At 35.3% G+C, this 15,528-nt stretch overlaps 1 protein-coding gene across 3 annotated transcripts in view; it reads left to right on the forward strand.

The window, feature by feature from the left end:
* The first annotated feature begins 14,056 nt into the window (after window positions 1–14,056).
* Window positions 14,057–15,528, forward strand: part of LOC144968724 (uncharacterized) — a 56,500-nt gene continuing 55,028 nt past the window's right edge. For 2 of the 3 annotated variants that reach the window (XM_078907347.1, XM_078907340.1), the window contains exon 1: window positions 14,057–14,435. The gene's annotated coding sequence lies outside the window, so the exon portion shown is untranslated. Of the gene's footprint in view, window positions 14,436–14,890; window positions 14,959–15,528 lie in introns of all 3 variants that reach the window. The other variant, XM_078907346.1, reaches the window with a different exon arrangement.

A 15,528-nucleotide genomic window follows, 5' to 3' on the forward strand; every position in this document is an offset into this window, starting at 1 on the left:
TTCTTCTTCTTCTTCTTCTTCTTCTTCTTCTTCTTCTTCTTGTAGCGATGTTTGTTTCTGAACAGAAATATTCATGGTGCGTTTTTGTTACTCGTGAGATTTAGCAAATTAATCTATATTTGGAGTGAATTGTTAAAACTTTTCTGAAAAATGGCTGGTAAGGAAATAATTAAGAATGGCCTACCAAGATAATTTTCTCCTTTTGACTCATATTCATCTCTCGTAGGACTTAAATGACGGTAACCATTTGCTTGCAAAGTCACCTTTCTTATTGACAGTTTGTCTTATCTCTGATTGCAGACCGCTTTATTAATTTATTATATTTATCTATTTGTCATTTGAAGCACATTATTGCGATAAAATTAATATAACGTGATCATGTTATATCTATGAAAGGTACAATAATTATTGTCAGTCGTCCAATGGTTTACTTGTTTGTTTTTGATTTTTTATATGAGAAATCATCTCTGCTGAAAGGCGAACTGATTATCTGTGGTTTGATGTTTATTTCAAATCTCCACCACAAAATACATCTTCTCCACTTTTCCTCACCCCTTATACAGAGATGCCATTTCGACCACTACTTTATTTTACTTTTAAGTCACAATTACAAGAAAACCCTTTCCCATTTCCCTATAGATTTGCTTTTTTTGGCAGTATCAAAGAATCTGTTTTTTCGTTTATTTTATATTTTATCTTATTTAGTTATTGCAACAAACTGTGATATCCTACCAATTACTGATATTTTTTTATACTCTATGTTATAATAGTAGAATCAGTGTATTGATCAACTTAAATTACTTGCATAATTGTAGCATTGTCTTTTCATAATGTCGCGTAGAAGCACATAAGGAGGATTTAATTTTTAAAAAAATGAGATTCAGACATCATTGTGGAGAGTTTTGATTTCTCATCCATCCGCTTTTATTATGAAATATATAAGAATAAAAAAGAATGAAATATATGAAGGGTTAAAAATCTTTTCTCAGCGGTTCAAAATTTACTGTGATATCATTTTTGAATCATTGACTCTGGAGCTCTGGCGACGAAATCTGGCGGATTACCGGACTGATGGCATGGAAACAGCATGTTCCGATTCCCTGAATGTCGGATATTCTAGCCCATTAATTTGTCAAATTTATAAATGAGTGGACAGTGAGCGTAACAGAGATTTTATGAAATGTTCAATATTACCTATTGTAATGATCTTCTCCTTTTTGATGGCTAAGAATATTGAGCAATTTATACTTGATTGGAGGGATCTTAGAAAATCGGATATTCTCCTTAAATTTGATTTTTTTTGTGTGTTAGATGAAAACCAACAGCCCTCAATACAAATACTATGTATAGGTTTTACCACCATATGTTATGTTTTCTATGTGAACCACTAAGACATCTGATTCCTTATCGAGATGCATCAGATACGGAAATGGACTTAGAAGTTATAGAAAGTTATAGAAGTTATGACCATTCGTCTCTAGAAAGTATCATGTGGAGTAAACCTGATGCTTAACATTTATCCCTACGCTTCAATATTTTAAAAATTGAGTTAAACAAATGCTTTCATTTGAGAAGGTGTTTTTTGTTCCTTTAAAAAAAATCCTTGTTAGGAAAATTTTGATTTTAAACCCAATTTTCTTCATGAACAGACGAGTGCCTCAAAAAGACGTTCGCTTTTAAAAGCAACGCACTGATTTTCTGAGCTCGACTTTGCATTATTTTGATTGTGAAGATAGATTTTGTTCATTGTTAAATCCATTCGAAATTGAAGAATAATCTTGTGATTTTTTTTTTTCAATTTGAAAATTCATAGGGACTTGACCTCAAGATGAGTTGTCTCTTTGGATTCACCACTCTAGGTCATTCCTAAATAATGCCAGATTGATGGAGGAGCAAGTCACTTGCTGTTTAAGAAACTGCATTCATTCTCTTAAACAAAAGCATTTCATTAATTTAATTTATTTCATTCACACTTTGAGCTCAATATTCAAGGTCTGGTTCACCCCGAAATAATATCAGATTGAGGAGGCACGTAACAAATAATAAAGATTTGACGATGGCATTGTATGATGACCTGTATTGAAGATGTCCCAACTTACCGTACCTGTCAGGAGACTTGTGATGTCTGAAGTGGGATTTGTTGAATTTGTTTATTTTACTACTTGTTTCATTTATATTAAGATCAAAATAACTTGTGCCAGTGATCATTTAATGTAATGTATAAATAATTTATTTGTCTTTCATTGTCATTTTAAGCATGAGCAAGATAACTGTTAATGTTGAATGTCATGTATCTTTTGATTTTTATTATGTGCCGTCAATTTGCCACATTTTGTGCCTTTATAAGTTACATGTTTTTAATTTTATTTTTTTTTAATGGCTTTATCACAGATATCTGCCTTGATATGACATTTTAAAGATTAGAATTGTATCGTATTTTTAAAATATGGGAATAATTCCTTTAATTCTTGTTTTGAGACAATTGTTAACATGTTTTCTTTTGTCAGTGTACGGCAAAAGGTCATAACCACCTGGCTGGCTCTGAGAGATTAATTGCATATCGTGGTTTTTCTTTGTTGTAGTGACTTTCATCACTTCATGTTGGGTAATAAGGATGTAAAACACGTGGCTGATTCCTGATTATGTTTGGTGACATTTAATTTAATGTATGGACTATTCCACATAATGACTACTTCATACACCTTTAATTACTTTTTAAAACTTATTTTTGTTGGTATTCCGTCATGGGATGGTGTTTAAGAATTTTCCCGAATTGTTTTTCTTCTCTAGACTGCCAACAACTTTTTTTGCGGTCAATATAGAGATAAATTACGTATATTCCACGTGGGCAATGTTTCATTTCGCACCAGTTTGAAACGTTCAACGTGTTCGGGACAGCTGATGCCTTTGTGAAGTTTGTTAGTGACGGTGGTTTTCCGTTGCCTCCCGTCATTGTTATTAGTAGAATTTAAATTATTGCAGTTTAATTTGACTGAGTTGTGTTTGATGTTTTCTTTGGCTTCTCTTTGTTTCTGTTTTTATTTCCTTCCACCTATCTTTCCTTTTTTTTTCTTCATGGCTTGAATAATTCAAAAGATTTCAAAGTGTTCACAATTTCTACATTTATGTCGTATTGTTCATATGTGTTGGGGTGAATAGTTATAACTATAATAATGTGTTGTCATTTTCGATATCCATCGTGGACCGCTGTAATTCGATTAAAGCTAGAGGTGCCTAAATGAGCCAATAAAATGGAGATTAAAATAACTCACTGTGTTTGTCCTTAAAATCGGAAAACTTAACCAAAAATATCCTTTAAGGTTGATAAAATCCTTTCAAAATTTTACAAAACCTTAAAATATGGCTACATTAATTGTTAAAAATCCACGAAATTTCGTCAACAACAGCACAAAGTCATAAGGGATCCTCTGAATATGAAACGAAATTCGTCCTATATAGATATAATACTGAAAACAGCCGTAAAATGCAATAATTTTGAGAGCACTGTGTAAAGCAGCCTTCCAGTGCATATCCACTTTCGTTGAATACATCGATGATACAGATATTAAAGTAGAAGTATGAAAACTCGAGACGGTTTAAATTAGCAATGACTATGAAAAATGTTTTTTTCCCTTTTTGAGGATTTTTTTTTGGTCTAAAATCAAAGCCCTATCTCCACTGAATAAAAATGGTTTTGAATTTTGAAAATCCATTCATAAATAAACAAGTTATGCAGTTTCAAAGGTGTCATGTATTTGGATGACCCGCAAAGAGGAAAAAAACGCGAAAATATGGGACGCTTTTTCGGCCTTTTTTTTTCGACCTTTGGTTGTATCTTGCGTAATAAATAGATTAAAAGATTGAAACTTGAAGAGCAAAATAGGATGGTGTTTTGTAAAATACGGGAAAAGTACTCGTCATATTCTTATGAAATTTTACAACCAAAAAGAAGAAATGTTCATGTATTACCTTGTCAGCGACAAAACCTCCACGCTCGGTAGTTTTAGAAATATTTTACTCCAAGGTAATTGCGCGAGTTTTGTCGCTTGACATAATCTAAAATGATCTTTTTTCTAACTGTGTGCCAACTTTCAGTCATATTCATCGATAAACAGCGTCGTAATTAATGTTTTTAAGTAGCATATATACGAAACGGCTTCGTCCCATATTTTGACGCGAATTCGGGCACTTCGTGAGCGAAAAAGAGGTCCAAAGATTTGTGCGGGATAGTCATTGCTAGTTTAAATGAAAATAAAGACACATTGATTCAAAATATGTTACACTTTAGAAAATACAATAATTCGTTGATTCACACTTTCATTCAAGTACACATTCAAGTACACATAGTATAAGTTTAAAACATTACTTTCAATTCGTCTTGATTAAAAATTCAATCTGCATCTTATTGAACGCAAACCATTTAGGCAAATTTGAAAACGTTATTTAAGAAATGAAACGGTTCCAAATTAACACGTGAAAGAAGATGATTTTGTATTGTATTATGCAGGTGGAAAAACCAAGAGAAAGGAGTTGGAATTCTTTTACAAAAATCAACATCAAAGTGCTATTTAGATCATGTTGCTATCTCAGAAAAGGTTATTTTAGTCAAGTTGAAAGGAAATCCATTTAACGTTAATATTATTCAAATATACGCCCCAACATCAGACAGTGACGAAAACACAATTGAGACATTCTATCAAGATATGGAACAGACATTAAAGGAATGTAAATCCAATGAAATAATTCGTTTAATAATAGGTGATTTCAATGCTAAGGTTGGTAACGAGAGAGTTGAAAATATTGTTGGTCCCCACGGACTAGGTACCAAATTATATGAAAGAGGGGAAAGACGTGTCTGGTGCAGATCGGAAAACCTTACCATTGGCAATACATGGTTGAAAACCACGATAGGAAGAAGTGGACATGGATAAGCTCAGCTGGACAAGAATGTACTAGGAGGTTAGCGGCATTTGAGCTGGGGATGTATAGAAGAATATTGAGGTTATCATGGACAGACAATTATACGAACGAAAAAGTGTTGGCGAAGGTGAGAAAAGGAAGAATATTGATATATGTCACCAGAAAGAGGCAGTTACGTTTTCAGGGGCATGTGTGGATAAGAGACGGAATAGAAAAGTTGGTAACATCTGGGATGATCGAAGGAAAGAGAGCTAGAGGAAGACAGACAATGACATGTTTAATTAACCTAGGAATGGCCAAAAGTGATTTAAAAAGCATCTCAGACTTCATGCACACCTCAGAGGATCGTGATTCGTGGAGGTAGCTGACCGGCAACGTGCTCAAGAGTACAAGCCAAGATGGATGATGATGATAGAATTAATTTATAATTACATGTACTTGGAATTCCTGTTCGGGCTAGGGTGGAGTTCCTCATTGGTATTGACCGTTGGGAACTCTTATCTCCCTTTGTATCGTTTGACATTTACATGCGACTTTGTGGCCTTGTTGTGGTGTCGAGAGGGATGCCATCAAATGGGTATAACACTTTGTGAAGGATGAAATTGAAGTAAAATATTTTGTCGAAGATAGGGAAAGACATGTTTTGCCAGAGGACTGTAGTTATGTCCCCACCTATATAGATGATCGTCTTTTCCAATGTAGAATTTTGATTTTGTCCTTTGACTTTTTTTTTTCTTTTCTTTTATTATAAAGTTTTTTGGGGTTTGTTTTTTAAAGTTTATTTTTCTTTTTTTTTCTGGGAAAAGAATGGCAGGCCTTTTTAGCCAAGAAATGTGTTAATCTTTCAGCTCAGCTACAATTTAAGTTATGCTAAACTCGCCAACATATCTATATGTTGTATATTATTATATACCTGCGTCTTCTTGTTTTCTATATGCTCTTTTTTCATTATATCATTATCAAAAGTATCCTTTAATTATATCTCCCTGTTTCTCGGGTATTTTTTAATTTTTACATTACGTATTTATTAAATGATAATAAAGATAATATCAATGAATTTAAATCAATTTAATCTGTCCAAAATGACGTGATGGTATTGAATATGTCCATGTCTTACAATGGTGCTTTTCCATCTTAATCATTGTTCAGCAATTCGTTATCAGCTTTATTTTTCGTTGTCAAACCAATCCTTCACGGAATGGTTGAGGTGGGGTTTTCTTTCTTCTCTCGATTCTGCAGTCGACGGGACCATTCTTTAAACACTTGCACACTGCTCTATTATCATTTAGCTTTTAGTCGACTTAGTTTCAATTATTTTATCATCCCAGTGATACAAAGTTGGGATTTAATCTCCAATAAAAGTATCCCCCCCCCCTCCCCACATGTATCATTTAACCATTACGCGCCTTTCTTGCCTTGAGTAATTTTCTTTATATAATGCAGTCAAACGTGTTTTATTTTGTCCTCCATTTGATGACACTCTGGTTGAAGAAAAAAAAGAGACTTTGATTGTTATTAATTTGTTTCTTCGGTGATTTTGATAAATCAAACAGTAAATTATGACCACTGTAAAATCTACTCATAACATGGGAATTCATCTTATGCGACAAAAACAAAACGGATTCTATATTTGTATTAGATTTCTTAATAAGTCACGAGAGAGTCATGAAATGTATGGCATAAACTATTTATTACAACTTTATGTCATTGACCTTTTTGTCCATTGTCAACGTTTTGTGATATAATTTGTATGATTAAAATATTAGTTATATCATTGTATTACACTTTATTATTTGTTATTTGTGAGTTTCATCTATTTATTCATCCTGGGTGGGCTTCCTACCTCCCATAGGGTGCAGGGAGGTATTTGCTGTGTCTTCTATCCCCTCTTATCTGTTTTCCAATTGCTTTCTGTCTTTGTCTTGGAATGAGATTGCTTGGTTTTGTCCTGACCTTGGTCGGAGTCCTTGGCTAAGAGCGAAACAGTGGAATGTATAGTTATAGTTTTGGGAGATTATATTTTTTTCCTTGTAAATCATCTCTCTGTTATGTACTGTTACTCTTTTCATTTTTAACATATGATTTGTAAACATTTGAGTGTATTCCTCTTAGTGGGATCTGTGCTTGTGTCTCGATGAGACTTTTTGGTGATCTCAAACTAAGTACTTTGATAGTTGGTGTGCTCTTGGAATGGACATCTGTTTCCTATTTGAACCAATTCCCCTTTGTCTTACCTTTTCTTATGTGCGTTAATTGTAATTCTCGAACTTATTACTATCCCGTTTTCTTCCTTTTTACTTGCGCTGATATGATCTTATGTGTTGCGAGCGCCGTAAAACCCATAAAAACAAAAACATATTTATTCATTTTTCGCTGTTTTAGAATGAAATTTTAAAGTTAAAGCTTAACGGTTTATTTCAGTACCTCATTTAAAATCTTGTTTCATCTTGGCACTCTTTGCCTCTTTTGTTGTTGGTTTAATGAAACATTTAAATCATAATCTGCTGTACGCTACTCCCGACCTGCTCTCATGACAAAGGGAACTAACAGAGAGCGATTACAGGATAAGCGGATAGTTCTTGGCGACTTCCTACACAGCTAGCACTTGTCACAGCTGAGGCGACAATCCTGAAGACACAGTCCCTCCCACTTTGCAGATGTAACTTCCTGAAGACGGACTAGGATGAATTTACTTCGTTTATCGATCATGTCTACCTCGCATTTCCCCTTAAGTCCGTGAACATAATCCGATTTATCAAGTTACTGGTTACGAACGCGCATGGCTCCATTCCACGAGACGGCTCCATTCCACGAGACAAACAGAAATTCTATACCTTGCGCTTGACGGAGGAGTGGGGAAAGACGACTATACATGGAGGGCCGTCAGACCAAGTCCCAGGACATAGCCGATAGACTATTTCAATCTCTGGCAGACGGAAGGAAATAATGGTGGAAAGTCTCGACTTGTGCATATTCTAGCGGCCATGCATGGGGACTGGAAAAGAAATTGGATCCCGACCCGAATGACATGGAGTTCAGGCTGGACTGTAGCCTTACTTATCTGGTCCATCTCGAGGGATTGCGCAGTTGATAGAGAAACTCAAAGAGTCTTCTGAAGAAGCTGACAGGAACAGCTTGGGATACCGACCAGACACTTCTAAGGACCTCCGCCCTGGCACTATGCTATTTCGCCGTGTAGTATTGTGTCAAAGTGTGGGATAGAAACTGGAATATAGAAAAAGTAGGTACATACAAACTCCAGGCATATAGTGTCGGTATATTGAAAATAGCACCCACTGAATTGGGTCCGATAATGGCAGCAATCCAGCCCCTCCCCCTCCCAACGTCCGGTGAGAGACGATTATCCGGCACTGACTTGACAAAATAGAGAGGGTATAAACATTTCCATATGCATAATGGACGGTGGTGCCCCTAGTAAGAGCCGAATCAAATTCCGACAACACGTACTTTGCTTCCCTGACTAAGGACGGGGTTGCAGATACGAGATGAAAGTCAACTTTGAAAAATTCGGTCCCTCGTGGGAGCAGGGACATTGTCTTGTCAAAACTGGGAGAGAAGCTATCCGGCTGGGCTTCTGTACCAAAAAGAGGTGGCACTGGTGACTGTGAATAGAGAAATGTCTAGAAATAGATAAATGGGGGCTTTCAACCTCTCTCACGTGTACACATTGTGGCAAAGACCCTGAAGCTGTTGAGCGCTGCATTGTGACACAGCTGATGGGCGGGTCGAGACTGTACACGTATTCGGTGACGATTTCGCTGCCTGGATAGACTGTCATAAATTGTAGTTTGCTACTATCGGAAGCTGCTGCTGTACACTTACTGAATCCTTTTTTTTCATTTTGGCCAGAAAACTTTGACTTCAAATAACGACGTCAACGATAATGTCCAACTTGTCAAAACGCTCCAAACCTGAGCATGAGAGTTCAAATATTTCTTTTTTTTTTTAAACAAAGGTTTTGAGACTTGTTGATTAGTCGGCCGACACCTTAATGGGTCGATATTTGAAAAAATGTTTTTGACCAAAATGAAAAAAACAAAACAAAACAAAACAAACAACCAAAACCAATACTGTTTTGTCAATGTAAAGCCCCCCATAGACGCCGACATCTGCTGATAGCGGGACGGATGACCTATCGCCGTGACCCGATCCCTGCGTTTATCGCAGATGATTTTTGCCCACATACGGGGAGATATTTTTTTGAGGCGATCCGCGATCGGGGGCGTGGCAGTATAAAAAAGTGGACAATTTTTTTCGGATTTTCGCTGTTTTCACGTCGGATTCGTGATCAGCGTCAAATTTACAATATGTTTGATACTAAGAACTGTGTGTTTACTCCAAAAATTGGTGAAATTAGAAATAAATTTTAATTAATAGTGAGGCTACGATCCCAGTTACTGTCTGTTATTCTATCTTTCGTCTTGCGCACAATAGTGATTACTTCTCACTAAATTATATCAATTAGACTGTTGAAGGAACGAAATTGACATTATTCCACTCTTTGTTATTGTATCAAGGCAGTCATTTTGGTAATTAGTTCTCACTAAATTATATCAATCAGACTTTTAACGTTCAAGGTTACTCGTAGTTTTGTGTGACGGTACGTTATTTCCGACTGGTGGATGTTGTAAGCATTTTACCTAAACTCATAGCATCAATAACCGTCCAAGATATTCGCATCATATGTAGCAATAGCTATAATAATCTAACATGTCGAGAGAGAGAGAGAGAGAGAGAGAGAGAGAGAGAGAGAGAGAGAGAGGGGGGGGGGAGAAAGAAAGAGAAAGAGAGAAAAATTTATTTGCGCTATATATACCGCTATATTCAATAAAGGTGCTCAAATCACTTTATAAGGGTCTTTGGCCAACATAAAAACATGTTAGACGAGACATGACTGTTAAGCGATATTGCAATTGTTTCCCGACAAAGACGACGCTGTAAACAGCGAGGTACTCATTTTAATAGTGAACAAGGTGAGAGAATGCGAGTAAAGAGCCTTTTCCAAGGACTCAATTATGCGCCACTCAGAGCGGGACTCGAATCCAGTACCGTCCGATCCAAAGGCGAGTGTCATTTCACAAGATCACATGCATAGCCGCACAAAAAAGTGATGAGAGAATAGATTCATATGTATTGAAGGAGGAGAGAGCGGATGGAGTGAGTAAAGTTCTTGGATATTTATAAAAGGAACCAAATTGACGTCACTCATCTCATTGTTATTGTTTTTAGACACCCATTTTTATGATTAGTTCTCATTAAAATATATCAGACTATAACGTTCAAGGTTCCATGTAGATCTTTGGGCTGGAGTGATATTTCTGGCTGGCGGACTTTGTGAGTATTTTAATTTAACACAGAGCATCAATAGAAGGAATGAATTTGACGTTAGTCAACCCGTTGTTATTGCTTTTAGACAGCATTTTATAATTAACTTATCACTAAGTTATATCAATCAGACAATGAACGTTCGCGTTTGCAGTTTTGTGTGTTAATATGTTATACCCCGATGGAGATGTCGTGAGTATTTTTCCAATACGCATAACATCCATACATTTACAATCCGATTTAAGTTTAAAAACAACGTAGACCACGGAAATTTTTCCATTTTGTGGACTTGTTATCTATCGTCATTATTATTATTATTATTATTATTATTATTATTATTATTATTATTATTATTATTATTATTATTATTATTATTATTATTATTATTATTATTATTATTATTATATTATTTATAAAACAAATCGACAGTGTTCCCGTGGCAGGTTAAACGGGCACTCCTCGGGACTACTCGCATTCGCACCCCCCCCCCCCAACCACCACCGCCACCCCACACACGCACACAGCTCTTTTTTTTTTAGGGGGGGGAGTTGGGGGGGGGGGGGCGTTGTTTGTAGATTATAATTCAGGGTTACAATGCCCACCCCTGTCATCACGTAGTCAAGGCTTTTTGGCATCTGCCAATCCCAAATGTCTGTGTCAAGGTCGACCGTCATGTCGCGACAACGGGTGAGGAGGAAAAAAAAAAAAAAAAAAAAAAGAACTGGCATATTATTATATCATTACATTGAAAATCATGAAAACTATTTTTTATTTTGTATGAACGAAACTTTTGCCATCTACCTCTTCCTGGCGCAACATTTATAAAAATATTATTTAAAAAAATAATAACACAGCATTTATTTGGCGCAATATCCACGTGCTCAAATCGCTTTACAAGGGGTCCCAAGGCAACAGCAATATTAAACTTGAAAGACAAGACATGACGCCTGTCAGGCGATGGGACATTTTTTTCCCAACAAAGACAACGAACGGTCATGTACTCATTTCACACCTGAGTACGGTGAGAGAATGTGAGTTAAGAGCATTTTCCAAGGACTCAACTCTGCACCACTCAGAGCGGGTCTCGAAACCTGAACCTTCCGATCCGAAAGCGAGAGTCATACCACTTGATCCATCACAAAACAGGGAGGGGCCCTGTTCTGTCGGCCAAATAGCCTCAATATTAATTAAAATTTATTTCTAATTTCATCAATTTTTGGAGTAAAAACATAGTTCTTGGTATCAAACCTATTGTAAATTCGACGCTGATCATGAATCTGACGTCAAAACAGCGAAAATCCGAAAAAAATTGTCCAATTTTTTATACTGCCACGCCTCCGATCGCCGATCGTCTCGAAAAATATTAAGCAAAGCGGGCTTTGCGAGCGATGGACCGTACCTAGGTTTATCGGCCAGGTATTTGGCCACACACATTGCGTTTTCACCCCGGTTTGCCTGATCGTGGTTCGGACGCCTATCAAAACCGTGCGTGTATGGAGCCTTTAAGACAGTACCGTTGAATGTGGAGGTGGGAGGTCGACTTTTTTAGGTTAAGGTTCACAGGCTTCCTGTCTGATCTTGTGATAGCCATCTTGCTATATCCATATCCTTATCCCATTCCAGGTCGCCCTGATTTCATTGTGCCAGAGACTAATTGATGTTCCCAAAATCTGCCTTAGTTTCTTGAGCTGTTATTTAGCGCAGTATCCACTAAACGTGCTCAAAACTCTCTACAAGTGGTCCCGAGCCAACAGCAAAACTTAACATGAATGACGAGACTGTGTGCCGAAATTACACTTTTTTCGGACAAACACAACGCTTTTAACAATCAGGTAGGTTTACACACGAGTTCGGTGAGAGAATGAGAGTAAAGAGACTTTTCCAAGGACTCAACTATCGGCGCTCAGAGCGAGATTTGAACCAAGGAATCAATTGTCATAACAACAACAACAACAACAACAATAATAATATAATAATAATAATAATAATAATAATAATAATAATAATAATAATAATAATATAATAATAATAATAATAATAATATAATGATAATGATAATAATAATAATAATAATAATAATAATAATAATAATAATAATAATAATAATAATAATAATAATAATAATAATAATAATAATAATAATAATCAAATGATGATGATAATAATGAAAATAATAAGGTACTCACTTTACACCTGAATACGGTGAGAGAATGTGAGTAAAGAGCTTTTTCCAAGGACTCAACTACCCGGCGCTCAGAGCGAGATTCGAACCCAGGATCTTCCGATCCGAAGGCGAGTGTCACACTATTAGACCACATAGCCTTCTTGACATTTTAAAATCGAACCTGACAGTAGATCTAATTCCAAGTCAAGAGCAGAATACAGTTGATCATCTACACTGGCAGCTACTCACCGACAAGTTTGTTTTTGTTTCACGATATCTAACATTCACCCTCTGCCAGAAAAAATATATTCATCAATAAAATCATTAGGAGTATAACAGGTAGATAGTCAGACTTTGATGATTTTATCGACGAATTTGAAATTTTGATTTACTAAAGGTAAAGGCCTTTGAAATTGAAGTACACCTAAAAAGTAAAATTATCAAGGGATGCTACTCATTCATCATTACACAGACGTCAAACATTATTGAGTTTTCTCCCTTGAACTATCGTTTTGTGTTTATATATATATATATATATATATATATAATATATATATATATATATATATATATATATATATATATATATACATGTGTGTGTGTGTTCTTGCGTGCGTGTGTGTATGTCTGTATGAATGTATGTGAGTGTGTTTGTGTGTGTGTGTGTGTACTGGTTTGTGTGTCTGACTGTTACCGCCGATAGTTAATCAGCCAATTGCAGTGTTAAGAGGATTTATCATATCAAATGAATGTGACAAATTAAGGAGCAAATAAAGATCTGGAGAAGTGTGTGTGAAACAGTGCCAGACAAAACAGAGAGAAATATACAAGAAATAAAAAACATCCCAAAAAATCAGCCCGCCTCGACTGGAGCGAACCTCAGGCCTGATTACCGATTGTCGCTTATTTATCTACTCCTCCTCCTCCTCCTCCTCCTTCACCTCCTCCTCCTCCTCCTCCTCCTCCTCCTCCTCCTCCTCCTCCTCCTCCTCCTCCTTCTTCTTCTTCTTCTTCTTCTTCTTCTTCTTCTTCTTCTTCTTCTTCTTCTTCTTCTTCTTCTTCTTCTTCTTTTTCTTCTTCTTCTTCTTCTTCTTCTTCTTCTTCTTCTTCTTCTTCTTCTTCTTCTTCTTCTTCTTCTTCTTCTTCTTCTTCTTCTTCTTCTTCTTTTTTACAACCTCTCTTTTGCTTGTCTTTTATCTAGCATTTGTTCCTTTCTCCTTTGATGCTAAGATTGATGAGCACAAGGAACTTTTAATTTGATTTTTTTTTTCATTTTTGAGTATCTCCTAAAATGGTATATCTAAACACCGGAAATATTTGAATGACATCTGAGCTTCTGGTTTCAAAGAAAGTTTACTTGTGATCAGAGGGTCCATGTATAATAAATATAACTTCACTCATGTATTGATTTGCCCAGTCAAACGCAGACTCTCAACACACCCTTTCATCTCCATCACCCACTTGACAATAAAGGATACAATTAACTGATTCAACGGTAACCAATGAAAAAATAGAACGTGCCACCTAACGATACCAGCGGGGCGTCACGCCCGACTGGTATCGTTAGATGGCATGTAAAAAAAACAGCATTTTTAGCTCACCATTGATTCTGGAGTGTGCAATGTAGTTAGTTGTGTGATGGTTGAGTTTATTTGACCTAATTTACTTATGGGATACGTATTCGTTAGGAGGGTGAGATGAGGGTTGTATGAGAATAATCAATATCATTTGGACATGTTTATGAGTTGTCATTAATAGTTCGTTTACTCTTTCCGTACAGATATATGGATATCAAGGGTTGTTATTCATTGTTTTAAAATTCTAAATTGTCTTCAATAGATCGACAGCAAAGTGTATAAGGTTTTCAAAAAAATGGAATATACTTTTATCGTTTTCAGTCTATGTTTATGAAAAATTAAAAAATATATTTCATGGATTATTTATCATATCAAATAAATGGTGACAAAGTAAGGAGCTGGCACTGGTGTAAAATAAAGATCTGGAGGTATGTATTATTTTGTTTGTTTTTCTATTATCTAAAACAAATTTTAAACGCCCCGAAAAGTCTTAATGACTCAATTCGCATTCTAACACCTACTCTCCATGTGGTCCCGATTGACCGATTGATGAAGAAGTACACAATTATGCTGTTACATTCCATTAAATTTTGCCATTTTATCTTAAATTTTCTTAGATTTGAAAATAAGTTGTTATAATACTAGATATCTTGAATCGTGAATTTATTGACCTCGAGGAACGACCATATTATTGACTCAGTCTTTTGGCTCTCGAATTCATATAATACACGATATCGTTTTAAGTCGTATAGACTACTCAATATAACCCCGGTTAGAGTCGGTTACAGAGGAAATGAAATTGAAGTCACTCAGTTCTTTATTATTTTTATTGATTTTAGACATCCATTTTGGTGATTAGTTCTCACTATTTTTTATCCATCAGACTATAAACGTTCAAGGTTACACATTTTTGTGTGTGTGTTGGTACGTCATATTTGGCTGGTGGATGTTGTGAGTATTTTAGCTAAACGCATAGCATCAATATTTCTGACCGCCAAGTCAATCCTGCTGCAGTGTGTCTAGGTTTCTGAGATCTGTCGGAGAGTGCTTTAAGTAGATTAGCGTAATTTCCAAAGGGTAGTGCAGAGATAGTTGCTATTATATGAAAAAAAATGGGATTAATACTCTATCCGTATGGCTTACGGATCTAAAAGTGTATTAAGAACGTAGTTGACTCCAGGGGTCAAGTTCTTATCAGGTGGCATTTTGATGTTGATGATTGCTGCTTTTTTGTTCGTTTGTTTGTTTATTCAAAAATTGTTATTGTTGTTGATGATCAAGGTCTCAGGGCGATGGATATTATTATTATTATTATTATTATTATTATTATTATTATTATTATTATTATTATTATTTATTATTATTATTATTATTTATTATTATTAATATTATTATTATTATTATTATTATTATCATTATTATTATTATTATTATTATTATTATTATTATTATTATTATTATTATTATTATTATTATTATTATTATTATTATTATTATTATTATTATTATTATTATTATAAT

Source organism: Berghia stephanieae, chromosome 3, assembly GCF_034508935.2.
Source record: "Berghia stephanieae isolate SIO BIC M18660-M18661 chromosome 3, UCSD_Bste_1.3, whole genome shotgun sequence".
NCBI classification, from domain to species: Eukaryota; Metazoa; Mollusca; class Gastropoda; order Nudibranchia; family Aeolidiidae; genus Berghia; species Berghia stephanieae.